Here is an 18681-nt window from a genome sequence, read left to right on the forward strand (position 1 = left end):
TACTTTCTAGAGCTAAATGTCAAGAAGGAAAGGGAAATGAAAACCTTCTAACCGACCTTACAGTATTATTGGAAAATAAATGTGTTTCTCTACTGCGCTGTTAAGCAGCTACATAAACTTGCTAGTCTTGTTGTACATAAATAAAACTGATACTACAGAGACAATAAATTTAGATATAGCCACCAACCTACTACCAATGAAATAAATAAGAAAATTCAGAAATGCTCTTCAATTATCTTTTTATTTTAAAAGTCATAAAGAACATGGTAAATATTAAAGGGTATTATTTATTAAAGAGTTAGCAGTGACTTGATTTAAATGACAAAATGACAAAATTGGAAACATAACCATGATCATTAATTAACAACTAATAATAGTTTATAAATAAAACAGAGCTTTTGTTCAGCAGATAAATCATTACCTTTGAAATTGGAGTAGAAAAAGATCAGCAGCTGATGGGCTGATGACGGATAATGGGTTACCGCTCACCTTTGGCTATTTACCCATTGATTTTGTGATTTTCTTAAACATTGGCCTCCTTTGGAAAGTTTTGTAATCTAAAACTGTCTTAACATTCTAAGATCCTTGGTTTTCATTGTTCGGTTAAAGGGCAATAAATTTTGCAAAGTATTTTAAATGATTCTGTACTAAGAATTACCAGCTTATTCTCCCCAAATTCACATTTTTTTACAATGTACAGTGAGTTTTTCTACAATTTTATAGTGTGTTGTGGATTGACATTTTTCTTAAGATGACAAATTTCTTTATGTATGCAAACTTTCAATCCACTCATCACACTATTTAGTGACCAAAACAAAACATAAAGCAGATATTAAATATTGCCTTGAAAAGCTCTATGGAGGCAGAAACATAATAGAAATTAAAAACCAAATAAGAACTATCAACCCATTGCCTTCTATGTGTTAAACTAACAACACGGTAGCATGTGACATCATGTGATAAATGCCTTGTGACAACCTCTGAGAGATACAGTATCTTGGATACTAAGATAAACAAATGCAAGAATTACGGATAGATGGGATGGATGGAGAGCCAAGCCCAGTTATGTTTCCAAGCCCAGTTCTACTCCACCGCAGACCTCAGCAACAGATGAAGAAGGGGGCAGAGGCTCCATGACTAGTATCGCAGCAGCTCTCTGCAGGCCAGGAATCCTATATTAGGCAAAACAGGTCTAGATCTCCCAATATCATCTCTGCTACAGGTTAGAACCGATCCTAGAAGCTGAAGCAGAATTCAGCTCCTAAGTCAAGTGCCTAATATTTACAGTTGAAAGGGAGGGTATTTTGTAGATTCAGCAAACCAAGCAGGCCCTGATTCCTTAGGGGTGAAAAATATGCGTATGCACAAACTTACCCAGAAGTCTTGGTATGACTTAGCTCAACAGTGTGTTTAAAATACTTTTCATCTTAATAACTGACAAACCGATGTAATGAAATGTAATCTTAAGAATAAAATCTTAAGAATAAAAAACTATTATGTGGTACAGAAAAATATACCAAAATAATTGAGCCAACATTTACTTTCTGGCACTTACTTGCTTTGCTTTTTTTTCCTAGATAAATACAAAATAAACTGGTTATTCCTTCATATTTTTAACACTCCATAACTAAATGTGTGATTTTATGAAACAGATTGTCCTCAGCTGACAATATATTGGACTACAGCTCAGCGTTAATGGATCTAATATCGGTTAGATTATGAGAAAGATAAAATAGGCATTACTCAAAACAAAACTGAGGCAATCAAACTTTTCTGTGACCAACTGAGTGGAAGCATTGCCTACATTACAGAATTTACTAGTTTGTATGTGTATCTCATTAAGACAGGGAAAATGTTTTCCATGGGTAAGTCCTTTGAGACAAATTAAAGACATTTTGCTTATTCTTAATGCCAGCTAATCAACTAAAATTGCAAAGGCCATAAAGTCTTGTTAAACTGAAAATTTACTTGAATTTGGAGCAGAGTAATAGCTTGATAGCCTCGGGATGCCATAAAATGAAGCAATGGCATATAGAAAAATCAATCAAAGAATTTAGTATAACGAGGATTTGGAATTCAAAATCAATAAAGTTATCATATGATGGTTGGATAACTACAGGCCTTGCGGAAATACATGTAGGTCTTAGAATAAAAATCATGGAGAAATACTTGGATGGCTTTTCCCACATTCTTTAGCAAGATTAAGGAAAACCTTTCACCTCTTCCTCTCATTTTCAACATAGCGTGTCACCTCTTATGGCATTCAAAGAAGTAGAAACCAATTTCAAGTCTAAAATCTGTGTGGTCACCACATACAACCCTTCTTATTCTTCCCCATCCTGAGCAACACCTGTTTTGGGTGGGAACACACGAAGAAATGTCTGTTCTCCTCACAAAGGGTACCCTATGGCAGACCAAAGAAACGAGTCCACCCACATCTAGCTTGTTGAATTAAGTATTTTTGGGTTACTTAGAGTGAGTCTAAGGGAACTGATCAGTGAAAAGCATACCCCAGAATGGGTAACAATTCATGAAACCTGAATCAGTGGAGCTCTCTATACAACTTGTAGGCAGTTCTGCTGGCTAAAAAGCTCCCTCCTCACTAGTGATTGCTTAGTGCTTTTATAACCTGTGTAAGGGAATTGCTTGACTTTTCCTGGAAAGATGTAAGCAACATCTATTCACCCTAGATAGGGCACCAATGGTAGGCCAAAGAAATAAGTCCATCCAAATCCAGTGTAAAGATTCGGTGACTTGATTGAAGTTACTTATAGAGGTTATTTATGTGTGAGGATTAAATTACAGATCATCACTGAGAAGCCCACCCCAGCATGGGTGATGAATCACAAGAGCAAGCATTCCTGGAGCTTTCTGCATGATCATTTTTAGGCAACACAGCTGTTCAGTGCCACATCTCAGCATTTGTTACTGCTTATGTAAACTTGGGAAGGGTCCTTGTCAATCTTGTAGTTGTCACGCTTTGCTGAGACTTGGGGATTTAGTTTACATCCCAAGCTTTGTAGGTTTTGTTTCCTTTCTGAATATTAAAGAGTCTCCCTCCAAGATGGAATGTTTCAATTCAAAGAAGCCCTGGTTCTTCCAAAATGCTGTAATTGGTGGCTATTGTTGTTGTTGTTGTTGTTGATGATGATGATGATGATGATGATGATGATGATGATGATGATGATGTGTTCTAAATGTTTGCATCTCCCTAAATTCATACTGAAACCTACTCATCAGAGTGTTGTAATGATAAAGTTGGGCTAGGGAGTGTGGCTCTCTTTAATGAAGGTATTTCCTAGAGTCGCCTTGTCCCTTCCACTAACTATATTAGCTCACAGCCAGAAGATACCATCTATGAAAGAGATAATGGACCCTCACCAGACACCAAGAGTTTAATCGACACCTTCATTTTGTACCTCCCCCGGGACAGAACTGTCAAAACTTTGAGATATTAATCTCTGCTGTTTATAAGTTGCATAGTTTGTTCTACTAGCTTTAGCATTTCCACCTACCCAAAGGGCTAAAATAAGAATGTAACACCTTTGTACTTCTTTGTTACCAAGTTTACTGATTCTTCACCATGCTGATTATAAAGTAAGAGGAGAAGCTTCATTGCATGTTCACTATCCACTCATTAAAACCAAGACTAATTTCCAGTAAGAAATATGTGGGGAATAATATATGTTATAAGTAATCCTTCCAGACTTTGTTGAGTTGCTTTAATTTTCAAAAATAAGAATAGTTTTAACTTCTCAGATAAGAGTTAAAGCACAGCTTTGTACATGCAATCTAGCATCCTTTCTTTGTACAATTTCATTTTTGTCTCTTAGACTACCTCAAAAATGATTATAAATGTGTCATTCAACAGCAAGATAGAAGAAAGCCTAATGCTTTGATGCCTTTAAAAATAAACTTGGATGGGCAGTGGTGGAGCACAGCTTTAATCCCAACATGTAGAAGGCAGAGGCAGATGGATCTCTGTGAGTTTGAGGCCATCCTGATCTATAAAGCAAGTTCCAGGGACAGGCTCCAAAGCTACACAGAGAAACCCTGTCTCAAACAAGCCAATAAATAAGTAAACAAACAAACAAGTAAACATTATGAAATCCTATGAGTTTGCTTTATCATAATCCACAAACAGTCTACACATCTCCTATACAAGCTGCCGTGAAGTCAATAAGCAATAGGAAAGGTTTGTGATATCTGGCTATTTTCTTAGATGTATATAATAAAGCACTCTCTCCATGAACTAAATTTAATGGACCATCCACTCGGTCTGTTAGTCTTAAGGTATTACCATTCTACTCAAATGCTTTTCTGTAACAATGTGTATACATCGTTCTACCCCATAACCATGTTTGATTATAAAATAAATTTTATGAAATAAAGTTTTACAGCCACCAAAATGACTGGTTAAAAATAATGTATCCACAAATTTATCCTACTATAAAATGGTCTAAAAAAGTATGAGGTTTGTAGAATTAAAGTGCTAAGTTTTATTTATGTAATTTGATAATAACTGGAAAAAAAGTCAAAATAATCATGGTCCAAACATCAGACCTAAGTAAATCTATAAAAGAATCATGAGTGTCACCTAAGTTTTAAAGCTATATTAAGAAAAATCTAATTCAGAATGAGAAAACAAGGACATGAAAAGAAATATTTAGAGAGCTCAGAGAGCCATTTCTGAATATTTTAAGCACTGTGATACAGGAGACAAAACATAGCTTCAAGGTTGTGTGACAAATTGTGGTTTACCAGGAAAATAAAGTCCATAGAGGAGAGACAGGGACCACAACACATACAGAGATACAGAGAGTAATCATAAAAAATTGGGCCATGCTCTTATGGGGGCTGACAAGCCCTGAGTTCTATGGGATGAGTCAGCACCTGGAGAGCTAATGGCAGTCCCAATCCTAATACAAATACCTGAGAACCAATAGAATCAATGATACAGTTTAGCTACAAAGCCAACTGACCAGAGACCCAGGTAAAGCCAGAGTTTCCAGTCAAGTCCAAAGGCATAAACAAAGTTGACATCCCAGTTTGAAGGCAGCAGGAGAAATTCTCTCACTCAGAGAAGAGTCAGTGTGTTTTCTATCTAAACCTTTAGGTAGGTTGGAAGAGGTCCAATCACATTCGAAAGGCAACCTGCTTTCCTCATTCTACTGATGTAAGTGAACAACCTTCCAGGAACATCCAGAAGACTGGTCATATGTCATAGCCACTACATGGTCCAGTCAAGTTTATGCCTAAAACCAAGCTAGAATGCCAGGATGGGTGCATCCAAGTGAATTCAACTAGCATGCCATGAGTTATGAACCCACACGGCTCAGGCAGTGTTCAGTCATTTGCAAATAAGTAGCAGTGGATAGTCATGAAATAAGTTTCTACCTAAGAAGAAAAACTTCTTTCCCTGTGGAGACATGTCAATTAATTGGAAATGGCCACCTACTGTTAATAATGCAGAAGAGATTTCTCAGTAGGAGACAAGTTTCATTTTACAAACTTCAGGGTCTCTTTCAACCTCCAGACTAGAACTCTTGGAGTTTATTCAATTTCATTATTTCACCAATAAATTGCTTTAGGAACCTGCCTAAATAATATTAATGTTGAAGTGTTTCTGATATATAACACAAAGTTGAACATAGGAAAAATGTTATGAATACATAAACATATAAATACAAGGAAAATATGAAATATGTGATACTTAAAAGCAAAAGCCTTAAAACCATTCTTTTTTATCCCTTCCTGTTAAATCATTAATTTAGATCTAAGATATTTTAAAAATAGCATCTACAATGTACTGCATCCTTTCTATTCATAGTTATTAAACACCAAAAAATAAGAGAAGCAAATTGAACCTCATGAATGATTCATAGTTTCCCTTGCTTTATGTCCCCATTGTCAAGGAAATTAGCAGCCTTAGATATCTCCTTAGATAAATTTGATTTTGTCATATTCAGTAGAGTACTTAATGAAAATGAATATTTCAAATTTATGTTCATAGAAATGTTAATGAATTTTAGTAGCTTTTTTTGATGAGCAGAAGGAGTAGTTGTAGAGAGGATGGGGAATTTTTCTGAATTAATTTATTCCTTTATCCAGCCTGCTTCCTTGAAAATATAAAATCTCTCTCTCCCTCTCTTTCTTTCCCTTTATCCTTCTCCATCTCTCTTTCCCAGACCCTTCCTCCTCCTGCTCCTTCTGTCCCTCCAAAGTCTCCAATCTTTTGCAAGTTAAAACAAAATTCAGTGGAGAAATAGAGTACCATTTATAAAAATTAATTTTGTAGTCAATTTGACTATAAAGCTAGCCTCACAGATATTCAAGCTAACCTTATAGACAATTTATTTTCCATACATGGGAAAGTTTCTGCATAGATTGGTAATGATAGTTATTTGACATATTTCAGTTTCTGAAAGTTTCTTTTCTTTTTATTATTAGAAGGGTTGACCACAGAGATAGATGACCCAAGTCAGTGGGAGCTCACTGACTCTGGATTGACAGCGGGGGAACCTGCATTAGCCGGAACTAGGCCCTCTAAATATGTGTGACAGTTCTGTGGCTTGGGCAGTCTGTGGGACCACTGGCAGGCAATAGTACCAGGTTTTATCCCCAGTGCATGAACTGGCTTTCTGGAACTCAAGGTATCCCTATGAAGGGATACCTTGTTCAGCATAGTAGATACAGGGGGAGGGGCTTGTTCCTGCCTCAACTTAATATGCAAGACTTTGTTGACTCCCCATGGGAATCTTTACCCTTCTGAGGAGTGGATGGGGCATTGGATGGGGGAAGGTGAGGGGCAGGAGCTGGAGGAGGTGATGGGAGGAACTGTGATTGGAATGTAAATTGAAGAAAAACTTTTAAATAAAAAAAAAAACGGTTGACTATTTTGCTACTAGCATCCTACCACAATAAAAGTGCACAACAGCACAATATTTTCCATTTTATCTAAACATTACAGAAATTAATTAAAGACATTTGGGGATTGAGACAGGGTTTCTTTGCGTAACAGGTCTGGTTGTCCTGGAAGTCTCTCTGTAGACTAGATTGACCTCAGACTCAGAGATTGGCCTGCCTCTGCTTCCTGAGTGCTGGGATCAAAAGTGTGTGCCTCCACTGCCCGACTTTAAAAACATATTTTATGGTGTCAATCTATTCACCTAAAAGCCATTGCTGACTGAGGGATTTAATTCGCTTGGGATCCAAACTTGTGGTAATAATGGTAACTAATATTATTGATTAGATACTTTACAAAGATATTCCATTGAGTTCTTGTTACATGAAGGGGCTCAGTGCATCAAGACAATAACTCACTACATCTCAAAACCATAATATTATTAATGGGGCCTGACCTCACTCTGACTTGTTCAGTTAAGACTTAGTACTATAATATCTTAGGGAAAACCTCTGCCCTCAAAAGTTCTTCCCCCTGGCTGTCTGACTCCACTGATGACCTTTGGGTGGTACTCTGTTTAGGAAGAGAGCAAAAGTCTGGCAAGTTCACTGAACTTGCCCCAGTTCAATTCTTACGTGAGTTCTTCTTTTATGACCTTCTTGCTAAAGAAACCGAATAGTGATATGTTCTAGTAATCAACATTATTTTCCCAGGTAACTACTGTAAGTAAGATGTATCACAATTATCAGAAACCCTTTTCTCCTACATGGTTACAAATAGAGTTCCCACATCTGTGTCGTTCTGGGCCTGTCTACTTCAACAGTCCTAGAGTTTCAAAATTCACTCTACTCAGAAGTATGCACAGGAACAAACAGCTACAAGCTTGGAAATAAATGTGTTCTCATGCATGATCTTCACTGGGATCATTCTGTGACCCATGTCTAGAAGGAAATATATATACATATATAAATATGCATGTGCGTAGAAGTATATATGTATTTGTATATGTATATAGTCTTCATTTATGTATCAACTTCCATAGTTAAATTGCTTTATTTTATTTTTAAGAACAAAGACATTAAAATAGCAATTTTTTAAAATATAGAGACCATTTTCCCCACACAGTCCAGGGCCAAGAATCATGAAAGGCAAGTCCTGGTATAAGTTCTGTAAGCTTCCCAGACCATCAGGCTTTGGGGTTTTTTTTCTACCTCTTTCTTTTTCACACTATCCTCTGATAAGATTCTCTAAATGGGAAGCAGAATGGAAACATAGAAACTCAGGAAGTTTCAGTAAAGAACAGCGTGATGTCCAGAGAAAGGAATGACTGACATGATCAAAGGGAAGCATTCAAGTTCTTCTTTACTTTATGCCATCCAACAGAAACCTCCATTTTCTCTCTCTTCAAAAGCGCATGCTGTGAAACAGATTGACAGGTGGACTGCGTTGCGCAACGGACCCTGTGCTTCAAACAGATAGATAGTCCATATTTATATATTAAGAAGTCAAGCCTGGCGGTGGTGGCGCACGCCTTTAATCCCAGCACTTGGGAGGCAGAGGCAGGCGGATCTCTGTGAGTTCGAGACCAGCCTGGTCTAGAAGAGCTAGTTCCAGGACAGGCTCCAAAACCACAGAGAAACCCTGTCTCGAAAAACCAAAAAAAAAAAAAAAAAAAGTCAAGCAGCTGAGTCTAGTTCCGTCAGCAAAGCACTGGCATTGCAAGCCTAAGGACCCAAGGCCAATGTCTAGATCCCACTTTTTAAAAAATTGTTCAGAGCAATGATGTAGCGCTTATAATCCCACTGCTGAAGATGTCAAAACAAGCAAATCCCCGGGGTTTGCTGGCTAGCCAGCCTAGATTACTTGATGAACCCTGGACCGGTGAGATATCCTCAAAAAGCATGTAGACAGTGCCTAGTGTGTGCGCCCACATGCATGTCTACATCCATACAAATGTACATGAAAATTAACCTGTTCTAGGACGCTGCTCTATTTTAAATATCTATATTACAAGACATATTAGTATAAATTTGAAAATTGAGGCATTGTTTATATAATGATGCTCCTGGATGGGAAATTACTGTGGAGACAGAAGTATGGGCACTAGCCACTGCAGTGACATTCTTTATCACATAAGGGGGGCGGGGCTAGCAAAAGTTTACACTTGAATAAATATATCATTATAGGCTTTGCAGGAACACTGTATCAGCCTGAAATTAAGCATAATCTGTTTCAAATGCAGAGGTAAGACCAGCTGTACCAGTTTCATCCTTATCCTATCAGTGCTAACTGTACTCATTCGATTGTGGATTACTTAGGAAGGGAGATTGCCCACAGGGCTCTCACAACGTAACTGCATTGATTCAAAATTGATTGTATCTTCACGTCTTATATTCTATTGATCTACAGTTTCTGGAAAAGAAAAAATTATTCACTGAACAGAGCCATGACTTGCCTGCTGCTACCTCATAACTCCCAGAGCAGGAAATGAAAACTTGTCTGTTAGCTCCTGGCTGATCGTTGTCCGGAGTCGCACGTACATGGCGATGATTAAAACTCAGACATGGCTCTGAGCGGGTGCACAGGGTCCAGGAAGCTGGATTTTGAACACCTTTAAGATGTGGCTGATGTTAATGTTTCAAAGTCCACAGTTTGAGTTGTAAGGTTCTTCCATCGTAACAGAACCTGTCTTTGCTCAGGGTGAGCTAGCTGCGGGTTCTCATCAGTGTTCCTTAATCCACCTCTCCTGCCTGCCCGCCACCCGCTGTGGGTGACATAATTAGCTGCAAGCCTATGTCACGCTGCTTGTTCTGCATTCGATTCAAGAGAATTTAAGTTTTTAATTAACTGAGACAGAAAAGTCATTTTATAGTGACCTAAATAGCTCCCAAACACTGAAATCTGATCAGCTCAGAATCGAAGAACCTCATTGTATGACAACCATGGTTTGCTTCTCACCGAGAGAGGATTCTCAGAGAGGTGGCATGTTGTCAACACTCTTTTCTTCATTAAAACCTATTCAATTAAAATATAATTGCATTGCTTTCCTAAGTTCTTCCTCCAGCCACTCGCATGTCCCTTCTCTCTACCACCTCCTGAGTTCCCTGTTCACTCCTTCCCACTGACAGCCTCTTTGGATTATTCTTGTGCCTGTATATAAATACATCAATATATAAATACAGTTGGCTGAAGCTGTTTTGTGTGGATTATGTGCATATGATTATAGAACTGACCACTTTGTGTTTGAGAACTAATCAGTAGGCACATCCTTGGGAGGGGTACAGTTGTCTATGGGTGAGACCCTGAAGGATTTTTTTTCTCTTTGCAAGTTAGCACTTCTATTGATATCGATGCCCAAATACACCGCCGTTGGTTACCATCAGAACATGAAGGCCTTTGGCGCATGTTTAGGGATATCTTGCTATTTGATCATAGCTACAGTCTATTGGAGTCACAGCTGGATAGGACTATTGATGCTTCCCTCCCTGGGCAGCCTACACAGTCCATTCTGGTACTGTGGGAGTTAGTGCTGAGGAAAGACGCTTTCAGGTTAGCATCAGTGCACATCTTCTGAGTCCTGGGTCTGCAATAGGCAGTGTCTTCAGCAATCAGGGCTTACTTCCAACCACTGTGGGGCAATCAAGGACAATAGCAATAATCTATACAGCTTTGGGGAATCACTTGAGCTGTTTTGACCAACAACTTGAGCAGAAGTTTCTCATTACTAAAAGTTTTGTTAGATAGTCTGTGACTCTTTAGGGAAGTACTGTCAGCCCAAGTGATATAACTTCACACAAGATGCTTGATTTTGTTTCCAGTGTGTGTGTATGTGTGTGTGTGTGCATTAATTTATATTGTACCTTATTTCACATAAATGTAAAATAATACAATTCCTTGAGGCTTTATCAAACATCCCTAGTGTTATTTATCCCTCTGTATTGACCTCCCTCTCACCCTTCATCCGCCTGTTACCTGTTCTTTGCCTTTCTATCACACACTCACATGCATACATGCACATGATGCACACACACACTCTGACGATGGTCCCCTTTTCCTTTCCCCACTTCTGCAGTTACTACAGGCTATTGATTCACAACTGAAAATTTGGAACTATGAACCAGGCCACATTAGAAAATAGTGTTGGTGGTAAATATTCTATCATGGGGCACTTAATTTTAATAAAGAGAAAAATAGCAAATACTTCATTTGCTTTTACTTTGACTTGTCTATGAAGTCAAGGAGCTGAAGGTCATTTCTCAGCTGTGGGGAACTTCTGATTCCATGGATCACTCTGAAGAGCACACATATTTTCCAGCCTTTATCATAACCATTTTTGATGAGAATCTTTCTCAATAGAGAATTTTGAAAGTGACATCCTTTTTGATGAGTCAGAGTCATAACTGCAAACACTTCTTTCTCATGATGTGTAAAGCTCTTGCTTCATGTGAAGCAAAAATAGATAAAAGCAATTTGTTCTCTGATCCTCGATGTAACCTTAAAATGTGAATGCCTCCCTGGGTGGGAGATGAAGGCCCCATTCTGTATTATTACTGAACCAAAAGAAAAAATCAAGTCCATCTCTGGTTGATGATGCATATTTTGCAACTTAGAATGGAGATGATTTTAATTCTAACTTTAAGTAATCTGATTCCTTCACTAGAGTCCAGCAATTGCTCTCTGATGAATGGTCAGCCTCCTAAGTCCACTCCTTAGCACCTTCCTCTATCTCAGCTGCAATGGTGATGGGCTCTCGACAGTCACCTGCATGCACTTGTTGAAGTTCCACGCATGTTTCCCTGTACATACTGATGTGACTAGAATTTCCCACTTCCTCACAGAGCTTGTAGAGGTAACATATGCCAAAACAACGCTTCAGTTATGGGGAAGGTGCATTACATACGTCTCTGATATTTGCCCTGTATTAGGAAGTGCAACACCTAATAAAAGAATCAAGTATGAACAAGCTAAACTTTCCATTTGCTGGCGATTATGTAAAGTTCCAATAGAGTTCATTTCTGTTCCTAGGTGGCAGGAAATTTAAAAGTACTTTTTGTAACTGATACTGTATCATAATATTCCTCTGCTTAAAGTTTTGTTTTGAAGAACATAGAAAATTTTCCAGACTCTATCTTTTGTCTTAAACATATTTAAATGATAACAAGAGTAATGAAAGGATGGTATTAATATGACTAGAAGTGATAAATCCAAGTAGCAAAATCTGAAGATAAAGCTAAGACAGAATCACTTGGATATCATTCCTACCTGCAAAATCCAGTCTATGAAAATCTCAATTCACAGGTAAATTTAGGTATGTTATATGCTAAATATATCCAGAAGCATGAAGGCAGAAAATTCAAATATGACAGAAATGAGACAAATCAACAGCTCTGAGATACACATCACCCAAAGAGAATTTGTGTGTGGTCTTTTATGAGTAGGTTGTGCAGACATTCAAAATCTTACAAAGAATAGGTCTTTATGAGTCCACATCTGAGAAAAACCACATGTAGAAACGAACCAGTTTCAACATCCATGGTGCCTGTGATACATTTAAGCAGTATCAAGTTTAGGGTTTAAAGCCTAACAGAGGAGAATTCTGATTTAGAAACATGAATTTATCCAGACCAGTAAAGGAGACAGTCTGAAAAGGATGTGGCCTTCACGAGTATATTGAGAACACTAGATGTCACCTCTTGGCACATTCCTATTTTCCTTTAGCCTTGTTTATTTACATGACGTCAGTTTGGAGAAAGTAGGACAGTAGATTTATCCAAGTTTGAAGCTTTCCATTTCAGCTTCAAGGAAAAGGAATCGGGGAAGGGAGATGCAACAGTGTACAAGGGCGCCTCTATCCCACAGTCCAGGAAACAATTAAAGCTATGATGGAATGAGGGAGTATCAAACAGCAGTCAAATTAACAGCCCTAGTGTCAAATGAGGAGTGTGTGGGTGGAGGTAAAACAGAAACTGAACACGTCAAGAAGAATTCAGCTTGGACTGGCAGAAATCAACAAGGCGACTGGAGACTTCAATTCCAAGGGGTTTGAAACAATGAAAGACAGAAAAATCTAGAAGGGACCATGGGGAACACATCACTTACTGAAAGTCCCAGGCTCAATAGCGGGCATAGAAGAATAAAATCAGTGTGTTTGCGAGAGCCGGTTCAGAGAGCAAGGATTTGATAAGAGCAAGAAGCGAAGACCAGATCATTGAAGGGAATGGACCATCAATTGAAAACATGGAGGGCTGATTGAGATAAAGTAGAAGAATAATATCTCTCACGTGATGTCTTTTGATAATATGCAAACAGCCGGCACCATGCTCAGGGCATGTTAGCCACGCTGTGACGTGTGCTCAGAGTTCTCAGAGGGCAATCAGCTGTTTGCTCTGCCGCAAAGCTGCCCTGCTCCAGCTCCTGCACAAGCTGAAGCCTGTTGTTGGTTGTTTTTGTTTTTTGTTTTTTGTTTTTTTTTCAGTTTTGCCACTTGCCGCCTCTCAGCTTGCTGCTGCTGCTGCTGTCAACGCCATCACTCTCCCCTCTGCAGTCCTCACCATTTTCTCCCACATCCCCTGCTTTCACCTAACCTTTTGTAATCACCCACCAATCAAAGCCCTCTTTGCCTCCACCGTAAGCTGACTGATGGCGGAGCGCCTGGGCAGCACCAGTTTCTTTCCCATCTCTCCTTGCCTACTTCTGGGTTCCTGGGAGTTTCAGGCTATTTCATCCCTTAGATATGTGAGGCAAAAACCAATTCATATTTAGTGCTTCTAACCTCTCAGATCCTACACTGCTATAGTGGTCTTTGTTCAGATTTTCCAACACCGTTCTCTTGAAGACAGATCAATAGAAATTAGATTTTGGATCATCAAGTAGAAAAACATTCTGTTGAAAATTTAATTCAACATTAAATTCCTGTGCACTTCATTGTCACATTCACAGGCCAGAGACTTGGTTGCTCCCAGGTTAATGTGTTAAGCCTTTTAAAAGACTATGAGGGCACGTTTCTGTCTCTGTCATTGACAGCTTAAACACAGCTATTGATTATCATATATTCCTAAACTAAGCAGCCTAATTTCAGCATTCCTCTGTGTGTTTTATGAGGCCTTGTGCTAATGGCTGCTTGGATGACTTGGCAGAGACAGAAGGATCAGCAACTTTTCCCATAGTTCTTCTAAATTCTAGAAAGAAACTGGCTATCATTTGTTGCACTTAATAATCATGGCCCTTACACAACTATAGATAAAGCTTCTATTTCTTCAAGGGAGAAAGGCGGGTAGTGAGAAAATATTCATTCTTTGACATTTTTCCAAAAATTTCTCTTTGGAAATTTATCAGTTCAGACTTATCTTAATAGTTTGGAGAATCACACAGAACATCATAAACACACCTTAATTAATACTGTTAATATGATTGATATTGTTAGTAGCAATTCTGAGCCCAGCAGTAATTCAGACCTTTAGTTTTATTCCTTCACTCACAACATTCCTAAAGCCCTAATTGTGTGTGATGAAGTGTTCTTGGTAAAGTAGGGACCTTGGTTTAAAGTACCCTACGGTCTAATCTACAAGTTCAAAGCAAAGCAATCACTTAGAACATTGAGTAGAGCCGGTAGTGGTGGCGCACGCCGGTAGGATTTGCTGAAGGAGGCAGAGGCAGGAGGATCACGAGTTCGAGGCCAGCCTGGGCTACACATTTTTGCCGGGCGGTGGTGGCGCACGCCTTTAATCCCAGCACTTGGGAGGCAGAGGCAGGCGGATCTCTGTGAGTTCGAGACCAGCCTGGTCTACAAGAGCTAGTTCCAGGACAGGCTCCAAAACCACAGAGAAACCCTGTCTCGAAAAACCAAAAAAAAAGAACATTGAGTAGAGGGATGGGGAGATAATGCGATGTGTGAGTGAGGCTGATGCATACACTCACTGCTGTAGATAGGAAACTGTAGAAAGCTAATAGTTGAATACTATGAACAATACTATTAACTGCTGAAGGAGAGAATAATTTATATTTAGAAGTGTGGTTTCTGGTAGGTTAACACAGTAGATGATCCCTATGCCTGTGTGTATAAAAACATCAATAATTAGGATTCAGGAGATTGTGAGAAAGACAGGGTAGAGGCACTAGGGATGTAATGATGGACAGATATGTTTAAAAAATATTGTGTAAATTCATGACATTTTTAAGGAATAAAATATTGTTTAAACGTAGGATACCTTGTAAAATATGACTTTCTTAAATCTCTGGATTATTTCTGAATGTTTCAAATCAATACTTTATTAAATAATGGCTAAATAATTTAAAGAATCCTATATATTTTTCCCAAGTGTTTTTTAACTATGTATACATAAATACATAAGATGAACAGCATTTTGTTGCCAGTCAAGATCTTACGAAGCAAACAGAAGAGTCACTCAACATATTAAAGGCTCCATATTTGGATACATATTTTGGATCCCCATAATGTGGGGATACAAAACATGCACAAACAATTAGAAAAGCTGGCAAGCAGAAATGGTGGGAGGGAATACAACTTCAGCAGATTTAGTAATTTAACAAATTACTGTCCAAAGACCTTCCTCTCTAATACATTCATCTCAGTGTGTGGGATTTCAGCATACAAATTGTCTAGGAAGACAAACATTAAACCAGAGCAAGACTAAATGCCTCGTTCTTACAGATTCGACCCTGGTAAAGTAGATTCTGGGCACTCTTTTCCAGTTCTTTCTCTGTAATATTAGTAATGATGTAGCTAACTTGATGAGGAAAGAGCCCTGAAATCCTATGTTGTATCATTTGTAAGTTTTCACTCTATCCATCAATGATTTCAGTGAGAGATTTTTGTTTTGTTTTGTTTTTGTTTTTTTTCAAGACAGAGTTTCTCTGTGTAACAGTCCTGACTGTCCCGGAACCCATTTTGTAAATCAGACTGGCTTGAACTCACTGATATCCTCCTACCTCCATTTTGAAAGAGCTTTGTTCTCTACACTAGCTTGCAACAGAAGAGAATTTTTAAGTTTGGGGGCCATTTACAATTTTGGAGAACACTAAGAATAAAGTAGTGCTTCAGCTGTTTTAAGGAACAACTTTGTAGAGTCATACAATTAACCTGTAAAGGCAAGCAAGTGTCCCCACTGAGTTGCCAGATCCCACTTTTTGATTCTTAGCCTCGGTTCCACATCATTGACCATGCTCTAGCAATGCAATCATAATCATGTAAGACTTCTGTATGACACAATGTGACTTTTTACCCTCATAAAATATCTAGCAGGTAATTTTTATCTTTCTCTTGGTGAAAAATCTAGGACACAAAATAAAAAAAAGAGTTCAATTAATAATCACTGTTGGACACCAGATTAGGTTTTGACTTTCAGTTTATCTCTCTTTCGACCACATCATATTGCTTGCTTTGCTTGAAAACAGTGGTTCTCAACCTGTGGGTCATGGCCCCTTGGGGTCTCATATCAGATATTTATATCATAACTCATAGCAGTAGCTTCTTCCTTCTAATCATGTATACTGCTCATACACAGTCATTCTTTCAACTTAAATTCTGAACCAGTCTCTGGAAGAGTCCCCTTAATTGCTTCATGGGAAATAAATGGCAACATTTTCTAACTTGCTGATGGTAGCTGAAGAGATAAGTCGTATAACTTGATCCATTTCTGGCTGCCACTATAATGATTCAACAAACCCTTTCTTCTCAGAAGAAATCTGAATAAATCTTCCTTTGACAAGACCCTCTCTTCCAATAGATAGTTTACTTGGAAAAATTCATATCTATATTTAAGCCCCAAATAATTTACAACTGGCAATAATAGTAATTATAGTCTTGGAAAATGCAAATACTTATAACAGAACCCTAGAGCCAGAAAAGATTGTTTTGGTCATCTCTACCACACAGATCTGAGTAGAGTCAGATTCCTTAAGGCTCAGTGATATTGTGGTCAAAATTATATAACTAATTCTTTGAAAGAATCTTATAGAAATTTGACTTAATGATCCCAATGAACACACGCTATTCTGGATGCAGAGATTATAGCAACACATTGAGAATATTTTCTGCTTGAGCCAACAGAAAGCAATCAAAGACCCTAAGATGAGAAAATAATTCGAAAATAAGCATTTATAAACTATAACTGCTGTAATCCAGTGAAGGAATAGAAAGAGAATTTATTTTAATCTTTATCTTATTCTACGAAAGATGTGAGACAACACACACACTGCAAATCTGAAACAAGCCAGTAGAGTAACTAAAGCAAAAGAAAACTAGAGAAATGAGAAACTCAGACCTAGTACTAAGGCTGGAAAACAACAAAATAATGGATTCCAGAATTCCTAAATTGTCTAGTGGTTGAAGTAAAGTAAACTTCAAGTCATGTGTGCGATTGAAACTTTCTCTGAAGAGACATGAGTGATATTTACTCAGAAGGTTTTTCAGAAAGTGACACCTAGTTGCATCCACTTTTTTATATGCGACAATTCAGTGTGATCTATCAATGTAACAACAAAGTACAATTCAGTAAAAAGAAAAAAATATACTAGATCCAAAATGATATTGCTGAGGGAGCAAAAATGCAGTTCATTCTGATGGAAAAGCACCATTCAGAGGTGTGGTAAAGCAAGGACTAAAGATTTAGTTCATGGTAGAGTGTTTGCCTAATAATTGAGGCTGAAGGTTCAATCCTTGGCACCACATATCCAAAAAACCATGGAAAAATAGTTTCATTATCTGACCTTTAATTATATCTTTCTGAACACTAATTATGACAACATTGAAGGCAAGGAGTTCTGTAGGTGAAGACTGCTTGTTCATTTCCCAGATGCCCAGACAAGAAATAATCATACAGAAACTGTATTAATTACAACACTGCTTGTCCAATAGCTCAGGCATATTCCTGGCTAACTCATATCTTAAATTAATCCATTTTTATTAATCTGTGAATCACTACCTGGTTGTGGCCTACCAGTAAGTTTCCATCCAGGGTCTGTCTCCTGTGGCAGCTATATGGCATCACTTCTGATTTCACCTACTGTATATATATATATATATATATATATATATATATATATATATATATCTTCCAACCTGGCTATATTCTGCCCTGACATAGGCCCAAAGCAGCTTCTTTATTAACCAATGGTAATATAACATATTTACAGCATACAGAGGGAAATCCCACATCACCTCCCCTTTTCTGCCTAATTAAGAAGAAAGGTTTTAACTTTACCATAGCAAGATTACATACAACAAAACAGTTATGAATCAAGAATTATACTTACAATATTTATATCCATTTTATCTTTTATTGTAACTAAGGAAAACTGTCATTATAACTATCTATTCTTCAACTCCATCAAAGATCCCAGAAGAATATATTTCCTAAGTAAACAAGAACTGCATTGTAAGAAACTTCTAAAACTCTAGAATTGACTGAGACTTCTCATTGCCTAACAGTCACCCAAAATTCCTCTGTAACATTGGGGCATCCATCTTCACCCTACAGGCCCATAGTATCTGGAAAACTTTTCTATGAAGCAGGAAATTTAAAGATCTCTTATTCCTTGTACTGGCAAAGTTCATCAGTTGCTTTCTGTGTTCAGCTGTGCCCTACAAAATGTCTGGCAGTCTCTTTCATGAAGCAGGAACCCTGAAGGACAGTCTCACCTTCTTTAGGCAACTTCAGCAGTCATATTTCTGTGGATTGTGCATGTCCAGCTTATACAGCATAACACAAAGCAGTCCAGGCAAGAGAAGTTTCTTGCACAAATGGTTAACAAACTCC

At 38.0% G+C, this 18681-nt stretch overlaps 1 protein-coding gene across 1 annotated transcript in view; it reads left to right on the forward strand.

Moving 5' to 3' along the window:
• Window positions 1–18681, forward strand: part of Gabrb1 (gamma-aminobutyric acid type A receptor subunit beta1) — a 354059-nt gene that overhangs the window by 266788 nt on the left and 68590 nt on the right. The window lies entirely within an intron of this gene.

This window comes from Chionomys nivalis, chromosome 6 (genome assembly GCF_950005125.1).
Source record: "Chionomys nivalis chromosome 6, mChiNiv1.1, whole genome shotgun sequence".
In the NCBI taxonomy this organism is placed as follows: Eukaryota; Metazoa; Chordata; class Mammalia; order Rodentia; family Cricetidae; genus Chionomys; species Chionomys nivalis.